Source organism: Canis aureus, chromosome 27 (assembly GCF_053574225.1).
Source record: "Canis aureus isolate CA01 chromosome 27, VMU_Caureus_v.1.0, whole genome shotgun sequence".
In the NCBI taxonomy this organism is placed as follows: Eukaryota; Metazoa; Chordata; class Mammalia; order Carnivora; family Canidae; genus Canis; species Canis aureus.
The window spans coordinates 38,768,190-38,787,644 of record NC_135637.1 but is presented as its reverse complement, the minus strand read 5'-3'; the positions used below and the strand labels follow the sequence as shown (position 1 = coordinate 38,787,644).

The window sequence follows — 19,455 nt, the reverse complement described above, 5'->3', positions numbered from 1 at the left end:
CTTTAAAATAATGAATTCCAATTTGTTTTTCTGAAAACTGGTAAGAAATAAAGGCGGCAGGGGTGGGGGTGCAGATCAAGAATGTCCTCTGCTTTTCCTATATAAAGGCATCTTGAGATGCTTTGGGAAAGCCAATCATTGATGAGGGATAATATCTCACACTTGAAATATTCCAGCCAATCAATGAAGAAAGAATGACACATCAAGAATCTAGATGTTTAGCAAACCCTTAGTGAAAAGGTGGACTCAGGCAGTGATCATCAACTGGATGCTTATGTCACTAAAAGAGAGACAAATGAATATTATAAGCCTCTGAGTGATGTGCTCTTCTCAAGTACTCTTACCAAAAAATAAAAAAAAAAGGAACCCTAAATTAGATCAGCCTCTATATCCAAGTGCTTATTTATGGAAAATACAAAAGACAACCAACTATAGTAGAAGACACTGTGAAGATGCATAGAGCAAGCACAATCCAGACTGAGAAAGGCTCTGTAGGACAAATGACCCAGTTTCTTTAACAAAGAGATTGTTAAAGTGGAGTGGGAAGGAGAGGTGAAGAAGTAAGAGGATAAGGAGCAGGAGGGGAAGGAAACAGGAGGAGGGGCAGAGTGGAGAGGGGAGAGAAAGGCAGGGGAGGAGAGGAGAATAAAGGAGAAGAAACTGCCGATTAAAAGAGGCTGAAGAGACGTGTCAATCAATTTATGCTGTATCACCCAAACCCTCATTATTTAGAACCTTATTCAAACTGGTTTTGAAATTTATGAGACAATTGGGAAAATTGGAACATTGCCTAGATATTTGATGATATTAAGGAATTATTATTAAGAATGTGTGTATGATAATGAAGTTGTAGTCAGATCTTTGAAATAGTCTTGTCTTTTAGACATATTCTGAAACAGATTTTTTTTAAATAAATAATATCCAAAGTGCAAAGATTGATGAATGGATGGATCGGCAGATAGATGGATGGATGGATGGATGAGTGGGGGGATGAATGAGTGGGGGGATGGATGGATAGGTGGATACAGAGATGGGTAAATGGAAGAGTGGTCGGGGGCTAGAATGATGGGAAATAAGCTTTGCTCTTTAGTATGCCTGTGGAGGGAAGAGATGTGGTTTAAAGCGCTGTTGGTTCTATAGAGGGCTTCCCTCAACACTCTTTCTAAACCTGGGTGGATGCCAACACCAGACGCTCATTTGCCTAGAGTCCCAGATGCAGTTTCAGTTCTGTCTTTGAGATGCACTAGTGTGAGATTTTGATTCAGAACTGAGCCACATAGGAAGAGACACTCAATTGTACATCTGTTTTGTTGGTTTGGATCGTGGCAGCATGACTGAGACAGTAGTGTGGTGACTTCTTCTAGATATTACAGCCCCTTCTCTATTTCAGGACCATGACCAAAGCAGCCCATCCCTCAGCAGCTCAGGTCTGTATTTAAGTCGACAGGTTTTTCCTGGAAGTTCAACCCCAATTCTCTGTTTTGAGTCTTCACGATGATTCGGCAAGTTATCTCCATCCCCTAATAAATCCTGTTTCTCTTGAGCTAGATGGAGTAGATTCTGTTATCTCCAACTAAGAACCTGCCCAAGCTAAATCTCATAAAAGTGAGCATTGGACCTCCCTTTGGAGAATATATGCATTCCAATCACTGGACACTGTGTAGGCCAAGCTGCCTCTGGGAACATTTTTAAAGTTAAAAGTAATGAGCAGTCTAACACAATGGATTCTTCATTAGGTCAGAAAAGAAATTAGAAATTAGTTTTAAGTACACAGGGCTGCCATACTGTGTACTTATGGTAGGATACCTACTACCTCATACATTTTTCAAAGGACTGAAAAATCCCTTTGAAACTCAAAGCAGTCCCATTATCAGCTATTTATAGATTCACCATCATACTTGTCTCCATTGAATCTTGACCTCAAACCTCAAGCAATAGAAAAGAGGTCCCTTCTGTTCCAAGCTGGAGAGATTGTTCCTTATTAAACCCCTTCTGCACCTGTCATATGTTGAGCTTGAGAATGAGGCTAATGGATGTACTTCACTGCAGTGGGGAGCCCAGTTTCCTTCTATAACGGATGTCCCAGCTCTGACCACAGTGGCAGAGCAGAGGAGGAAGATAGTGTGCAACAGAACAGTGCACTGTGGCTCTCCTTCCCTGGGAGGTTCACAATGCCCTTGTTCCCAGCAATTTTTACAATCCTGCTTTTCTTACAGAAGAAGGTAGATAAACTTCTCTAGGGAAGCAGAGTTTCTCTCCCCAAATTTGCCTCAGTCCTGATTTTGATTCAAAGAGCAAAAAATAAAGGCAAAGATTGAATATACAAGAAGGACTGGAATTTGGAATCTGAAGATTGAGGCTTTTTTTCTCAGTGACTCTAAGCTCTCTGTTTCATTCTCCTTATTAGAAAAATGGAGACTAACAAAAACCTACCTTGCTGAAAGGTTCACACAGACAACATATATTTTTAAAGTTCTTTGCTAACTCTACAGCTTGCTGTGAATGAGTTTTTAAATTAGGCTGACTGTAGATGCCCAAGAGTGGTAGTTCTGTGCATTTAGCCTTATAACACAGTTCTTTTCTGGGTGGTTCTAATGATCTTCCCAGTAGAGTCTTACAAACTCAGTGTCCGGAAGAAGGGGTGTCCTTTGCCATTTTGGAAACATCCAGAGAGTTTGAAATGTAGGTAAGACTGGAAATGAAATTTTTCCCTATTTTCTTACTTTTAGAAAACCAACGTGGGGCTATGTAACCTTTACAGAGTGTTTGGAAATTATTCTCTTGACGATTTATCTTTTTCCAAAACCACGGATAGGAATTTATTACATTTGGCAGTGACAAATTTGACCTGTTTGCCATACAAGACTAAGAAGGCAGATTGGGGGAAAACAGGCTGCAGTTGCATTTATCTTCATTTTAGGGACAAGGTTACAACATCTTTTGATGTAACTCATTTCCTCTATGTAAATCTCAGATGTTTAGCATCTTCCATCAGCACAGTGCGTTTGTGGAAAAAATACCACATTGTTCACATTATAGGGATTCCAGAAGAAGAAGATAGAGAAAGAGGGGCAGAAAATGAATTTGAAAAAAATAATTGCTGAAAACTATTCTAATCTGCGGAAGGAAATCAATATCTAGATCCAGGAAGCAGAGGGACCTTCCCCTCCAAAATCAACCCAAGGAGGGCCACATTGAGACATGGAGTAGTTAAAATGGCAAAAGTGATAAAGAAAAGATCTTAAAAGCAGCAAGACAAAAAAAGACAGTTATATATTAGGGAAATCCTATAAGGTTATCAGCAGATGTTTCAGTACTTTGGAGGCCAAAGGGGAGGGGCATGATATATTCAGAGCACTGAAAAGAAAAAAATCTGCAAACAAGAATACTCTACTCAGCAGCACTGTCACTTAAATAGAAGGAGGGATAGAGTCTCAAAAAAAAAGTTTTGCAGACAAATAAAAACTAAAAGGAATTCATGACCACCAAACCAGCCCTATAAGAAATATTACAGGAGACTCTATGAGAGGAAAGGGAAGAATGTGAGAGTGTGAAAAGACAAGGGATTTGTAAAATTAAAGATGTAAAATAAGACACCATAAGCCTAAAACATGGGGAGGACAGGAATAAAGAATGGGTTAAAACTTAAATGACCATCAACTTAATATAGACTGCTACATGCACATGTTTTATACAAATGTAGTGGTAACCACACGTCAAATTCAAAATAATAAGTATGCAATATGAATAAAGAGAAAGTAACCAAAATATATCACTAAAGAAAGTCAACAAACCATGAAAGAAAGCAGGAGGGGAAAAGATCAGCAAAAAACTCTATAAACAAACACAAAACAAGTAGCAAAATGGTAATAAATACATACCTATCAATAATTACTTTGAATATAAATGGGCTAAACTCTTCAATCGAAAGACATAGGGTGACAGAATGGATTAAAAAACAAAACAAAACAAAAACTACAAGACCCATCTATATGCTGCCTACAAGAGGTCATTTCAGACCTAAAGACACCAGCAGATTGAAAGTGAAGGGCTAGAGAAATATTTATCGTGCAAATGGAAATCAAAAGAAAGCCAGAGTAGCATCACTTATAGAGGACAAAATAGACTTTAAAACAAAGACTGTAACAAGAGGTGAAGAAGGGCACTATATAATCGTAAATGGGACGTTCCAATAAGAAGATATAAGAATTATAAATATTTGTGCACCCAACTGGGAGCATCCAAATACATAAAACGGTTAATAACAAATATAAAGGAAACAATTGATAGTAATACAATAGTACTAGGGGAACTTAACACCCTACTTACATTGATGAACAGATCATCCAAAAAGCAAATCAACCAGGAAACAATGGCTTTGAATGACACATTGGACCAGATAGATTTAACAGATATATTCAGAACATTCCTTCCTAAAACAGAAGAATATACATTCTTTTCAAGTGCACATCGAACATTCTCTAAAAGATCACATATTAGGCCACAAAACAAGTCTCAACAAATTGAAAAAGATCAGAGTCATACCATGCATCTTTTCTGACCACAATACTATGAAACTAGAAATCAATGACAAGGAAAAAATCAGGAAGAAACACAATTATGTGGAGGTTAAATAACATGCTACTAGACAATGAATGAGTCAACCAAAAAAATCACAGAAGAAATAAAAAACTATATGGAAACCAGTGCAAATGAAAACACAGCAATCCAAAACCTGTGGAATGCAGCAAAAGCTATTCTCAGAGGGAAGTATATGGCAATACAGGCCTATGTCAAGAAGCAAGAAAAATCTCAAATAAACAACCTAAAGTTACACTTAAAGGAGCTAGAAGAAGAACAAACAAAACCCCAAACTAGCAGAAGAAAGGCAATAATAAAGACCAGAGGAGCAATAAATGACATAGAAACTAAAAAAATCAATAGAACAGATCAATGAAACCAGGAACTAGTTCTTTGAAAAGATCAACAAAATTGGTAAACCTCTAGCCAGACACATAAGAAGAGAGAGGGAGAGAGAGGACCCAAATAAACAAAATCACAAATGAAAGAGGAGAATAAACAACTGACATCACAGAAGTACAAAGGATTATTAAGAGATTATGATAAATTATATGCTAACAAATTGGACAACCTAGAAGAAATGGATAAACTCCAAGAAACATATAACCAACCAAAACTAAAACAGGAAGAAATAGAAAATTTGAACAGACTAATTACCAGCAATGAAATTGAACCAGTAATCAGAAAACTCCCAACAAACAGAAGTGCAAGACCATATGGCTTCACATGCAAGTTTTGCCAAACATTTAAAGAAGGATTAATACCCATTCTTCTCAAACTACTCCAAAAAATAGAAAAGGAAGTAAAACTTCCAAATTCATTCTATGAGACCAGCATTACCCTGGTAACAAAACCAAATAAGGACATCACCAAAAAAAGAGAACTACAGGCCAATATCTCTGATAAACACAAATGCAAAAATCCTCAACAAAATACTAGCAATAACTGAATCCAACAATACATTTAAAAAAAAATCATACAGCACAATCAAGTGGGATTTATTTCCAAGACACAAGTGTGGTTCAATGCTCACAAAACAACCAATGTGATATGTCGTATCAATAAGAAAAAGGATAAAAACCATATTATTATTTCAGTAGATGTAGGAAAAAGCATCCATGCATGATGAAATTCTCAACAAAGTAGGTCTAGAGAAATATATTTCAATAAAATAAAGGCCATCTTTGAAAAATCCACAGGAAACATCACACTCAATGGGGAAAAACTGAATGCTTTCCCTCTAAGGTCAGGAACACAACAAGGATGCACACTCTCCCTATTATTCAACATAGCACTGAAGTCCTAGCCACAGCAATCAGACAGCAAAAAGAAATAAAGGCCTCCAAATTGGTAAGGAGGAAGTAAAAATTTCACTATTCGTAGATGACATGATACTATATATAGAAAACCCTAACAACTCCACTAAAAATCTACTAGAACTCTTGTTTATTGAGAGATTTTTGATACTGCTTTAATTTCCTTGCCGGTCATGGGTCTGCTGAGGTTCTCTATTTCTTCCTGTTTCAGTTTTGGTAGTTTATTAGTTTCTAGGAATGCATCCATTTCTTCCAGATTGCCTAATTTGCTGGCATATAGTTGGTCATAATATGTTCTTACAAGAGTCCAGAGCCAGATGGCTTTCCAGGGGAATTCTACGAAACATTTAAAGAAGAATTAATATCTATTTTTCTGAAGCTGTTTAAAAAATTGAAATGGAAGGAAAACTTCCAAACTCATTCTATGAGGCCAGTATTACCTTGATCCCCAAACCAAAGATTCCACCAAAAAGGAGAATTACAGATCAATATCTCCGATGAACGTGAATGCAAAAATTCTCACCAAGATATTAGCCAATAGGATCCAACAGTACATTAGAAGGATTATTCACTACGATCAAGTGGGATTTATTCTTGAGCTGCAAGTATGGTTCAATATCCACCAATGAACCAACGTGATAGTCCACATTAATACAAGAAAGGACAAGAACCATATGATCTTCTCAATAGATGCAGAGAAAGCATTTGACAAAGTACAGCTTATTTTCTTGATTAAAACTCTTCACAGGGTAGGGATAGAGGGAACGTACCTCAATATCATAAAGCCATCTATGAAAAGCCCACAGAGAATACCATTCTCAATGGGGAAAAACTGAGAGCTTTCCCCCCAGGGTCAGGAACACAGCAGGGATGTCCACGCTCACCACTGTTGGTCAACATAGTACTGGATGTCCTAGCTTCAGCAATCAGACAAAAAAGAAATAAAAGGCATCTGAGTTGGCAAAGAAGAAGTCAAACTCCCACTCCTCACAAATGACATGATGCTCCATGTGGAAAATCCAGAAGACTCCACCTCAAAATTGCTAGAACTCATATAGGAATTCGGCAAAGTGGCAGGATATAAAATCAATGCACAGGAATCAGTTGCATTTCTATACACTAACAATGAGACAGAAGAAAGAAATTAAGGAGTCAGTCCCATTTACAATTGCACCCAAAAGCCATAGGATCCCTGGGAATAAAGCTATCCAAAGAAGTTAAGGATCTGTACTCTAAAAAGTATAGAACACTCATGAGAGAAATTAAGGAAGACACAAAGAAATGGAAAAACCTTCCATACTCATGGATTAGAAAAACAAATACTGTTAAAATGTCTATGCTACCCAGAGTAATCTATACATTCAATACAATCCCTATCAAAATACCATTGACTTTTTTTCACTGAGCTGGAAAAAATAATCCTAAAATTTGTATGGAACCAGAAAAGACCCTGAGTAGTCAGAGGAATATTGAAAAAGAAAACCAAAGCTGGTGGCCTCACAATGCCTAACTTCAAGCTGTACTACAAAGCTATGGTCATCAAGACAGTGTGGCACTGGCACAAAAACAGACACATAGATCAATGGAACAGAATAGAGAACCCAGAAATGGACCCTGAACTCTACGGTCAACTAATCTTCTACAAAGCAGGAAAGACTACCCACTGGAAAAAAAGACAAGTGTCTTCAACAAATGGCGCTGGGAAAATTGGACAGCCACATGCTGAAGAATGAAATTGGACTATCTTCTTACACCATACACAAAATAGACTCAAAATGGATGAAAGATCTAAATGTGAGACAGGAATCCACAAAAATTCTAGAGAAGAACACAGGCAGCAACCTCTGTGACCTTGGCCATCGTAACTTCTTGCTAGACCTGTCTCCAAAGGCAAGGGAAACAAAGGCAAAGATGAACTATTGGGACTTCATCAAAATTGAAAGCTTTTGCACAGCAAAGGAAACAGTCAACAAAACTAAAAGACAACCAGCAGAATGGGAGAAGAGATTTGCAAATGACATATCAGATAAAGGGCTAGTATCCAGAATCTATAAAGAACTTATCGGGCAGCCCGGGTGGCTCAGCGGTTTAGCGCCGCCTTCAGCCCAGGGCGTGATCCTGGGGTCCCGGGAACGAGTCCCACGCCGGGCTCCCTGCATGGAGCCTGCTTCTCTCTCTGCCTGTGCCTCTGACTCTCTCATTCTGTGTCTCTCATGAACAAATAAATAAAATCTTAAAAAAAAAGAACTTATAAAATTCAACACCCCAAAAACAAATAATCCAATCAAGAAATGGGCAGAAGACATGAACAGACATTTCTCCAAAGACAAGCAAATGGCCAAACAGACAGATGAGAAAATGCTCCGCGTCACTTGCCATCAGGGAAATACAAATCAAAACCACAATGAGGTACCACCTCATACCTGTCAGAATGGCTAAAATGAACAATTCAGGAAACAACAGATGTTGGAGAGGATGTGGAGAAAGGGGAACCCTCTTGTACTGTTGGCGTGAATGCAAACTGGTGCAGCCATTCTGGAAAACAGTGTGGAGGTTCCTCAAAGAGTTAAAAATAGGTCTATCCTCTGACCCAGCAATTGCACTACAGGACATTTATTCCAAAGATAAAAAATGCACCTGCACACCAAAGTTTATAGCAGCAAGTCCACAATAGCCAAACTATGGCAAGAGCCCAGATGTCCATTGGATGAATGGATAAAGAAGATGTGGTGTGTATATATATATATTTTTAAAGGAATGCCTCAGATTTCTGAACATTGTTTTTGCATCCTGTGACTTTACTGAATTTATCAGTACTAGTAGCTTTTTAAAAAGATTTTATTTATTTATTCATGAGAGACCCAGAGAGAGAGGCAGAGACACAGGCAGAGGGAGAAGCAGGCTCCATGCAGGGAGCCTGATGTGGGACTCGATCCCAGGACCCCAGGATCACGCCCTGAGCCGAAGGCAGATGCTCCACCACTGAGCCACCCAGGGATCCCCTGCTGCATTCCTATACACTAATAATGAAGCAGCAGAAAGAGAAATTAAGAAAACAATCCCATTTATAATGGCACCAAAAACAATAAAATATTTAGGAATAAACTTATCCAAAGAGCTAAAGGACCTGAACTCTGAAGACTCTAAGACACTGATAAAAGAAATTGAAGATGATACAGAAGAATGGAAAGATGTTCCATCTCATGGATCAGAAGAACAAATATTGTTAAAATGTCTATACTACCCAAAGCAATCTACAGATTTAATGCATTCCCTATCAAAATATCAACAGCATTTCTCATAGAACTAGAAAAAAACATCCTAAAATTTGTACGGAACCACAAAAGACCTCCAATAGCCAAAGCAATTAAAAAAAAAAAAAACCTGGAATTACCACAATTCCAGATTTCAAGTTATATTACAAAGCTGTGGTGATCAAAACAGTGTGGTACTGGCACAAAAACAGGCACACAGATCAATAGAACAGAATAGAAAACCCAGAAATAAGCACACAATTATATGGTCAATTAATCTTCAACATAGGAGGAATAAATATCCAATGGGTAAAAGATGCTCCTTCAGTAAATGGTATTAGGAAAACTGGATAGAAACAGGTAAAACAATGAAACTGGAACACATTCTTTTTACCACACACACACAAAATAAACTCAAAATGGATCAAAGATCTCAATGTGAGACCCGAAACCACAAAAATCCTAGAAGAGAGCACAGGCAGCAATTTCTCTGACATTGGCTGTAGCAACGTTTTTCTAGGTATGTCTCCTGAGGCAAGGGAAATAAAAGTAAAAATAAATTATCAGGACTACATCACAACAGAAAGCTTCTGCACACTGAAGGAAACAACCAACAAAGCTAAAGGGCAACCTAAGCAGTGGGCGAAGATATTCACCAATGACATGTCTGATGAAGGATTAGTATCCAAAATATATAAAGAACGTATACAACTCAACACCAAAAAAAAAAAAAAACCCAAAATATTTCAATTAAATGTGGGTAGAAGACATGAACAGACAATTCTTCAAAGCAGACACCCAGATGGCCAACACACACGTACAAAGATGCTCAACATCACTCGGCATCAGGGAAATACAAATCAAAACCACAATGAGCTATCACCTCACACCTGTCAGAATGGCTGAAATCCAACACAAGAAACCACAAATGTTGGTGAGGATGAGGAGAAAGGGGAAACCTCTTGCACCACAGGTGGGAATGCAAACTCGTGCAGCAAGCAGTAGGGAGGGTCCTCAGAAAGTTAAAAATAGAACTACCCTTCAATTCAGGAATCACACTACCGGGTGTTTACTCCCAAAATGCAAAAAGACTAATTCAAAGGATACATGTGCCTCCATGTTTATTGCTGCGTTATTTACAACAGCCAGATTACGGAAGCAGCCTGAGTGTCCATTGATGAATGACCGGATAAAGATGTGGTGTGTACACAGTGGAATCCCGTTCGGCCATTCAACAGAATCTTGCCATTTGCAACCACAGGGTGGGCCTAGGGAGCACTATGCTAAGCAAAATCAGTCAGAGAAAGACAAATACCACACGATTCCACTCATATGTGAAATTTAAGAAACAAAACAAAGGGGCAAAGAGAGAGAGAAACCCAGGAATGAACTTGTAAGTATAGGGATCAAACTGATGGTTACCCGAGGAGGGGAAGAGGAGATAGATAGGGGGAAAAAGGGGGAAACCTACCACCGTGTCCTTTGATAGAACTTGTGGGGGAAAGGACCAAGAGAAGCAGAAAGTTTGCTCATATCAAAGTCTAGCCTGACTCAATGCTCCCTCCCGCCCATGGGGGTTAAGAACAACCTGAGTAGAGCTTGACATGAAAGCATATCGTCTATCTTGTTTGGGGCCGAACCAAGCCTGAGGAGGAATGCTGCCTGGCCGAAAATTGCTTTTTTCCCTTCCCAGAGCACACACACTGGCCACCGCCCTGTACCCCCACCCTCATTAGAGTAGCCAAAAAGCAAAGAGGAGGGGGAACTGGACCATCCCCATGCTGGAGAGTGAACACACCCCATTTCTCACATTCTCTCTTGGCCGTGATTTGTCTAACTCCTTCCCAAGGGCAATCTACTTAAGATCCAGGGGGAAATGGGGAACAATTCTTGCTCCTATGTATCCACCTGGAGGGATAATGCCTGCAGGAGGACTTAACATCCTGGGCTTGTCATTGATCTGGGATGGTGATGAGGGTTAGGTGGCTCCAGGAATACCCCTGCTTAGAGGGAGTGGCTCCTGAGATGAGAGGAGGTGTCTAATGTGCCCTGTGCTGTGTGGGGGGCCAGGGCCAAGCCTGTGCCTGAACCGGAAGCTGAGGGACAGCTTGGGCTCTGAGGAGCTGGGGTGGGCAGTAGGGTGGGCAGCTCCCCCCTGAGGGAAGTCAGGACTCCAGAAATGCAAGAGGCCAGCCCAGACTTTGCTCATAACTCTAGGAGAGAAGCCAGAGCTCAATGACGGGGTAAGGCCAGACAGGAATCTCAAGCTTGTGGGAGCCAAAGGTAGGATCCAGCTGAGATATGGAGCCAGCACAGGGTCCGGCGGCACTGAGATCTAAGCTAACCAGATGTGGCCCAACTGCAAGGGGGCGGTGGTCTTGGGGAAAGACCCAGATGGCCTACGGAGCTTGTGACTCCACATTATGGGTCAGGAGATTAAGGAGACTGGCACGGGTTGGGCTGACTAATCACACCAGGACGCGAAGGACAACACTGACACTTATCAAGCCAGGCAAGGGGGACAGATATTTTTTAAGAAGTAAAAATAAAAATAAAATAACACGAATGTACTGAACTCATAGTATGTTCCAGACACTGCTCTAAAACATTACATGAGTTACCTCATTGAGTACCCACAGCAATTTTTTGAGGATGGCATTATTCCTATCCTCATTCTACATTTGATTTAAAAAGAAAGAACAAGGGATCCCTGGGTGGCGCAGCGGTTTGGCGCCTGCCTTTGGCCCAGGGCGCGATCTTGGAGACCCAGGATCGAGTCCCACGTCGGGCTCCCGGTGCATGGAGCCTGCTTCTCCCTCTGCCTGTGTCTCTGCCTCTGTGTGTGTGTGTGTGTGACTATCATAAATAAGTAAAAATTTAAAAAATAATAAAATAAAATAAAAAGAAAGAAAAAAAAAGAGTCCTGGAGACATGAAACCAACAGCCAAAGCTCATACTCTCAGTAAAAGACCAACCATCCGTCCTTTACGCGTAGTTGTCTGATATTCTTAGAGTAACGGGGACACAGTACCTACAGAGCAGTCGAAATCACAAAGCAAAGAAGAAACCAGATATGGAGACTCCGGAGAGCGGGAGGAGACAAGGATTCCACGGCCGTCCCCACGGGGTGGAGAAGATACAGTACTTGCCTGAGGTCATGGTGATGGAGCCTTGAAGCACTCGTCCATGTCGGTCGTGTGCTCCTTTGTGGGCATCCGGGGAGGTTATGCTGTCTGGGCCCCTGGCAGTCACTGGTCAATGGGCTGTGAGTGGCAATGACATGTGTCACTTGCAGACTGAAGTATTTAGCGCAGAGGCATTAAGAGGGGGTGTGGGTTCTCCATGATCTCTCTTCCTCTGCTCTGGTGACCCTGATAACTGCCTATTCCAGATGACAGGTTACACGATCCCTGAGTCACCACTTGGAAGACATCTACTCCAGAGACTCACCAGACCAGGAGTGCGCTTTGCATAAGCAAGAAATAAATGCTTATGTGTTAAGCAATGATCTTTTCCCCACAGCGAGCCCCCCACCCATTTTGATGAACATAGTCCCCTGGTTAACACCAGTGAACGAAGAAGACTCCTCACTTGGCAAAATCTTGGATCTTCTTTAACATTCCTTTCAGTCCAGCAAGTGTCACAAGGGGAATGGTTTTATTCCGGGGTGACCGCGTAAAGAGAAACGAAATTTGACCCATATCTTGTACCACCCCCAGAAATTAACTCAGAATGGATCGAAGAGCTTAAACGTAAGTGTAAAACTCCTACGAGAGTGGACAGGGGAGATCCTTAACGTTAGCCCTGGCCGTGATTTCTTGGACATGACACAGAAAGCGTAAGTAAGCAACGTGAGCAGAAATCAACACGTGGGATTCCATCAGACTGAATCTTCTACACGGCCCAGGAAACCACCACTAAAATGAAAAGGTAATCTACGGAATGGGAGAAAATATCTGCAAACCATATATCAGATAAGAAATTAACCCAAAGTACTTAAGGAACTCCTATAACCCAATAACAAGAAACAATCCAATTAAAAAACCAGCAGAAGAACTAGATTTTTTTTCCCCAAAGAAGACCTCCAAATGATAAACAGAACATGAAAAGGACTCAACGTTCCCTTTCAAAAATATACTAAGATCCCGCCAGTTCAGAGGTCACATTTCAGGGAGTCTCAACTCTAAGCCGTAATTACACATATAACACGTCTCCAGGTCACAGAAACTTCAGAAATAAAGTCTGCATTTTGTCTGCGCAGAACTTACTGACTTTTAATTTACAAGCAGTCCTAACCAACCATTCTTTTTCTTCCAATCACAGAAAATCAGAACGGTCCAGGTCTCTAGAAGGCGGTAAGCGTGGCTGGTCCAGGAGCTTCACGGGACAACGACTCAGCCATGACACTGGTCAGTGGCCAGAGCGACAACCTGAGTCATTTTTGCTTGACAATCGCTAAGACAGCAGGAGAATGTGTGCCAGATTTGAAAACATCCCCTCTGAGATTTTTTTTAAAAATGTATTTAACTTTGGGGTCTTCAAGAAAGCAGCCCCACGCTGTAAAGCTGTCGGAAATATAAGGCGAGAGACAGAGACAAAGCGATAACTGGACTAATGCATTTTGAAACGCTATTGTGAGTTGGGAGGACTTTTTATTTTCTGCATTTTGCTGAACCACATTAAAATGTTTTGCCATGATCGTGTATTACATCTGTGATACAATGGTAGATTTTTTCCCCCCAATGGAAGAACACAGGATGGGGAAAAGGCACGTAGAATAACTTAATTTTCCAATGAGGCTGATAAAAGAAGGTGCCGTAGTCCACTCTTACGTGTTCTTAAATGAAGACTAACCACTACAGAACATAGGGTTCCTGGTCCTTCTCTTGGCTTTATAAGGCAGACCGTGTCCCCTGCAGAGTCCATCGTAGTGGAGCTCGTAAGTCGGGTGTCCCATCCCAAGGCACTTGCAGAAATAACGAAGCGCCAGCTAATTCGGTCAGGACTAAGGGAAGAGAGCAAGTTCTACTGCTTATTCATTTCACTAATCAGAAAACAGGCTGAGCTGCCTTTTCGTGCCCTGATAAGCTGAACTTTGGATGCACCATGAGAGATAAAGGTTCTTCTGAACTGGATCGTTAAGGGGGTGCTTACATAAGAGGACCGATACCACCAAGTGGCACGGCGCTGTGGCCAGCTTAGTGAGCCTGTTGCCTCACAGCCGAGTCCAAAGGTAAAGGCGTAATGGAAGGCTAGCATGTTTTCCATTCCAATGTGTTAAGTCCAGGGTTGATACGTTCAGAAGATCTGACTACTGGTTGGGCCTGGGCGCTGACCAACTAGCGCAGGTGCCCGGGTAAACAGCCGGCGGAGCTGGAACCGGTGCGCTCCTGCTGAACGTCAACGAGTCCAAGCCCCGTAAATACGGTCAGTCGTCATCAGAGGGAAGAAGAAAAGGCGCTGCAACCCGTTAGGAAGGAGGCCGGCCACGAGTCCGTGGGTAGTGGGTCTTACACGGCCCCTCGTGAGCTCCACTGTAGGAGAGAAGCATCAGGAAACTGGCGTGTTCCGGACACGCTTGCCCGCATTGCTGAGTGAGGAGGCTGCCTCCAGCCCAACCACAATTCCTGCCGCAGTGAAGCAGAATTATGAGATGGAAGACACCTTGCTCCAGTTTGGACAGGTGACAAGCCGAAGAGTCCTTGAAAACCCTTCGGAGGGAGAAAAAACAAACTCAACTTGTAGAGGAGGAAAATGAGATTCGGAGGAATGCTGAAAATCTTGCCCGGGGAAGAGAGAAGCTGACTCCATCCCACCCACACTGAGGCAGAGCGAGGCGAGCGGACACATTTATCAGCAGCTTCCCTAGGTGTTGAGTGCTTTCCAGCAGGTAGGCAGCTGAGTGAAACCTGCAGACGCAGCACGACTGCCCAGATACGACGACAAATGACACAGCAGGTAGGTAGGGATCAGTGAGGACGGCCACAGCCAGACGCGTGTGCTCACCTGAAGGGCACAGCCACCACTCGCCGGTGCCTCAAGGAAGTAAAGGCCTCATAGTGAAGGATCTTTCCTTTTTTTTTTTTTTAATAAGGTTGGAATCAATATCTTTCATGTCTACAATTTAATTTTTTTTAAGATTTTATTTATTTATTCGTGAGAGACATAGAGAGAGGCAGAGACACAGGCAGAGGGAGAAGCAGGCTCCATGCAGGGAGCCCGACGTGGAACTCGATCCCGGGTCTCCAGGATCACGCCCTGGGCCAAAGGCGGTGCTAAACCACTGAGCCACCCAGGGATCCCCCTCCTTTTTTTTTTTTTTTTTGTGAAAAGTTAGTAACATGGAGCTTATCTGAAATTTCTTGATTTTCAAATGTAGGCAAACGATTTTTTAAAAAATACATAATCATTCACACATTTTATCATGATCATAATATTTTAGTAAACATTGCTTCTTCCATTTAAATATATTCCAGTGGAAAAATAAATAAATAAATATATTCCAGTGCCCACCAAGTACCAGACACCGTGCAGGACCTAAAGAATAGAATTCACAAGACAAAATTCCTGCTTCTCAAAATCTTACAGTCTCAGGTAAGCTAGAGATGATTACCAAGTAATTATAATCCTGGGCTGTGTGTGCCTCGGGGGTACCTAACAGGGAACCCCAACTCAGACTCGGAGGGAGTCAGAAATGGCCTTGCCAGGGAAGTGATACCTAAGCGGAGTCTAGAAATGTGGCTGTTATCCTAATGCATCAGGTAGCTACGGCTGCGTAACAAACCACGCCGAGCCGGATAGCTTAAAATAACAGTCTGTGCAGCTCATGATTCTGTGGGCTAGCAACGCGGCCGGGCCCTCAGGGTGGTCCTGCTGATTCGGGGCTTGTGAAGGCATCAGCAGAGAGCTGCTGGGTTGGCTGGGGCTTGGCTGGGGCTGCTGGTTGGGGACGGCCTCCCCGGGACAGCCCATGTCTGGTCTACGTGGAGTCTCACCCTCCCACGGGCTAGCCCAGGGTTGTTCACATGACAGCGAGTGGAAACAGGTGAGCCTCCTCCAGGGCCAGGCTGGGAGCTGGCGTGTCGTAACTTCTGCAGCATCGTACTGACCAAAGCAAGTTCTGGGGCCAGCCCAGATTCATGGGGAGGGGACCCGGTCTCCACCTCTTGACGGGAAGTCACATCACGCAGAAGGTGTGGATTCAGGGAGGGGCGGAGAACTGTGGCCGTTCTGGCAATCTAGAAGGCATGGCAGGTGCAAAGTGGTCTGCTAACACGAGAGCAGAGAAGGCAAAGGGGGTACCGAGGAAGGACACGATGAGCGTGGTCAGAAGAGGCAAGTTCATGAAGGTCCTACCGTGGATGCGGCCCAGTGAAACAGCAAGATTTTTTTTTCAATCCAAAAAATAAAAATAAAAATTGGGTTAAATAAAAATCTTTCTCTCTGCTGATTAGATGGGGAATGCGGGACAGGTGCAGTATAAATAAAATGCAAGGTTTGAACATAAGCATCTTAAATGAAACGTTCTGGGGGCTGGCAAAAAGGGTGTATCTTATCTAGTTTGAAAAATCAAGGAAGGCTTCAGGAAGGAGACGGAATTGAAGCCAAACTTTGGGGATAAAAAACAAACAACAGATTTTGCCGCGTAGAGACGAGGATGCTAACCTATCAGGGTTGGCTCCAGTGCAGGGGAAGGAAAGCCCCAACTATATATGGGGCAGGCAGCGGGGTTTGACTACACGGAGCGCAGCGGTTCTCAATCTTTCTCTACCCTAAAATTTCGAAAGACGATGTTCCTACGTGACACTCCCACATTCGTGTCCCGAGTGCGCCAGGCTTCGGACGGGATCCGGTGTTGGGAAGACGGCCGGCCCTGAGAGCCCAGCCTCTCCTGCCCCTGGTCCACTCTGACACTGAGCCTCAGCTCCACGCACGTAGGCTTTGGCGGGGGAGCAAAGAAAGAGGCCGCTGAAGGGAGAGGCTATCGGATGTTCTAAGATGCCAGGTTGGGGGCCCCTGGCGGGCTCAGAGGGTGAAGCGTCTGCCTTTGGCTCAGATCATGATCTCAGGGTCCTGGGATCGAGTGTCTCATTGGGCTCCCTGCTCAGCGGAGAGAGTCTGCTTCTCTCTCTTCCCCCTGCTCATGCTCTCTGCCGCTCTCTCTTAAATAAAAAATAAAAAATAAAAATGAATGTATGAATGAATGAATGAATGAATGAATGAATAAATAAATAAATAAATTAATTAATTAATAAAATCTTTAAAAAAATAAAATAAATGTCAGGTTGGGGAATCTTCACTTTGTGAATGCAGGAAAGGATCCCCGAATGTTTCTGAGACAAAGAACACAGATAGAGCCGCATTTTGCCAACATTCGCTGACAGAATGGAGTGAAATGGGTAGCGTGAGGCTCGCAGAGGATGCTCGCTCCTCACCCCCCGGCCCCATCGTAGCCACCATGACCAGCAGACCAAAGGGCTTCTTCCTGAGACCCTCCAAATCTGTCTCCACTTAGTGCCCTAATGCTGTAGAGGAGGATGGAGCGACAAACGAATCGGAACCTGCCGGGCACGGTGGGGCTGGCGACGGGAGGCGCTGTAAGAGGTGAGGCCCCGCTGGGCAGGGGGAGCAGAGCCGCGGTGGTGTCTGGGGCTGGCAGTGGAGGTAGAGAAAGGAGTGTGGTCATCTCTCTGAGATCTGCCACTAGGATGGGTCAAGGTTGGAAAAGAAGAAGAGGGGAAACCAAATATCACTCCAAGTTTCTAAGGTTGGGAGGGACTCGTGGTGTCATGGACCAAAAGAAGAAAGTCGGGAAAGCCAACTGCACAGGGAGAAAATGGATTCGGTTTGAGTCATGGGTAGAAACACCAGGTGCAAAAGCATCAGGGCAAGGGCCGAAGCCAACGCGCGTAACTGCAACAGAAAGTCATGAACGTAGCATTTCTTCCAAGATTCCAGCAACATTGGAAGAGGACACATGGGAGTGAAACACACTTCTCGTTTTTTTCTAAGAATATTGCAACATCGTCCAAGATCCTAGTGGAACCCAGAGGAGGAGGAGCGGTGAAGAACTGGTTTGCAAAGGAAGCCTTCCCCTCGCAAAAGGAACGGTTGGAAAGAACTCCATTGCTGGCCCTGTTGGAACCTGAGCTTCCTGGCTCCATATTCCATCCTCCAGCCTCCAACTTCCATCCTCTATCCTCCAAACTCTAGCCTCCAGCCTCCAACCTCCATCTTCCAGCCTCCAACCTCCAATCTCCATCTTCCAACCTCCATCCTCCAACCTCCATCTTCCAGCCTCCAGCCTCCATCTTCCAACCTCCAGCCTCCAACCTCCAATCTCCATCTTCCAACCTCCAGCCTCCAACCTCCAATCTCCATCTTCCAGCCTCCAGCCTCCAACCTCCAGCCTCCATCTTCCAATCTCCAGCCTCCAACCTCCAGCCTCCAACCTCCAGCCTCCAGCCTCCAACCTCCAGCCTCCAACCTCCAATCTCCATCCTCCAACCTCCATTGTCCAGCCTCCAGCCTCCAACCTCCCTTTTCTGTCTGAACAAAGTCCTGACTTAATGAAACACGGAAAACTTGATTAAATTATGAGGTCCATCGTTCTGCTGCCTCTAAATTGAAATCTTTGTTCATGTGACAAAAGTCAGGGCCCCTGTTCAGAGGAGAGGAGATGGATGTCTAGTCACCTGCCTTGCAGGGAGATAGTAAGGAACGGTGGTTTAAGAAGATGGGTTCTGGATTAAGATTTTTTGGGTTCAAATCCCAGCAGTGCCCTCACAGGACGCATCAGTGCATTGATTTCTTTGTCTTTAAATTGGAGCTTATGCTTTTAACCATCTCTTCCTGGGCCTGTGAGGATTCCCTGAGAAACCCGTGTCGGGGGTCCATAATGATTAAGTCTGATGGCCTCACAATGCCCCCCCCCTTTTTAGTACAGACACTAAGTGCTAATGAATAATCCCTTTTATACATTAGTATCATCCATGGGAGGTTCTCATTGTCTAAAAGGAAACTTCCTTTTGTTTAGCATGACCGGGTGAGGAACTTCAAGGACCTAAGAACGGATGCACGCCCCTATTAAGGAAGTTCGTGGCAGCTTCCTCCTGTCTGAGAAGATGGGAGGCCATCCTGTCACAGGGTTGATCAAGTGGGGCGCCAGCCACCCCCAGGCTCCGTGGAGATGAAGTTAGGGAGACGCACCTCCACAAATGATCTTCCGCGTTAGGGTTTGGGCAGTTTTCTGGTCTCTACTTGTATCGACCCCAAGAGATAGATGAGCCGGACGTGGATTCGAG

The 19,455-nt window shown here is 43.3% G+C and overlaps 1 protein-coding gene across 4 annotated transcripts in view; it reads right to left on the bottom strand.

The window, feature by feature from the left end:
* The window catches only part of LOC144299332 (neutral ceramidase), an 87,605-nt gene extending 75,146 nt beyond the window's left edge, over window positions 1-12,459 (bottom strand). For all 4 annotated transcript variants that reach the window (XR_013366035.1, XR_013366037.1, XR_013366036.1 and 1 more), the window contains exon 1: window positions 12,301-12,459. The gene's annotated coding sequence lies outside the window, so the exon portion shown is untranslated. The remainder of the gene's footprint in view (window positions 1-12,300) is intronic.
* Window positions 12,460-19,455: the final 6,996 nt, after the last annotated feature.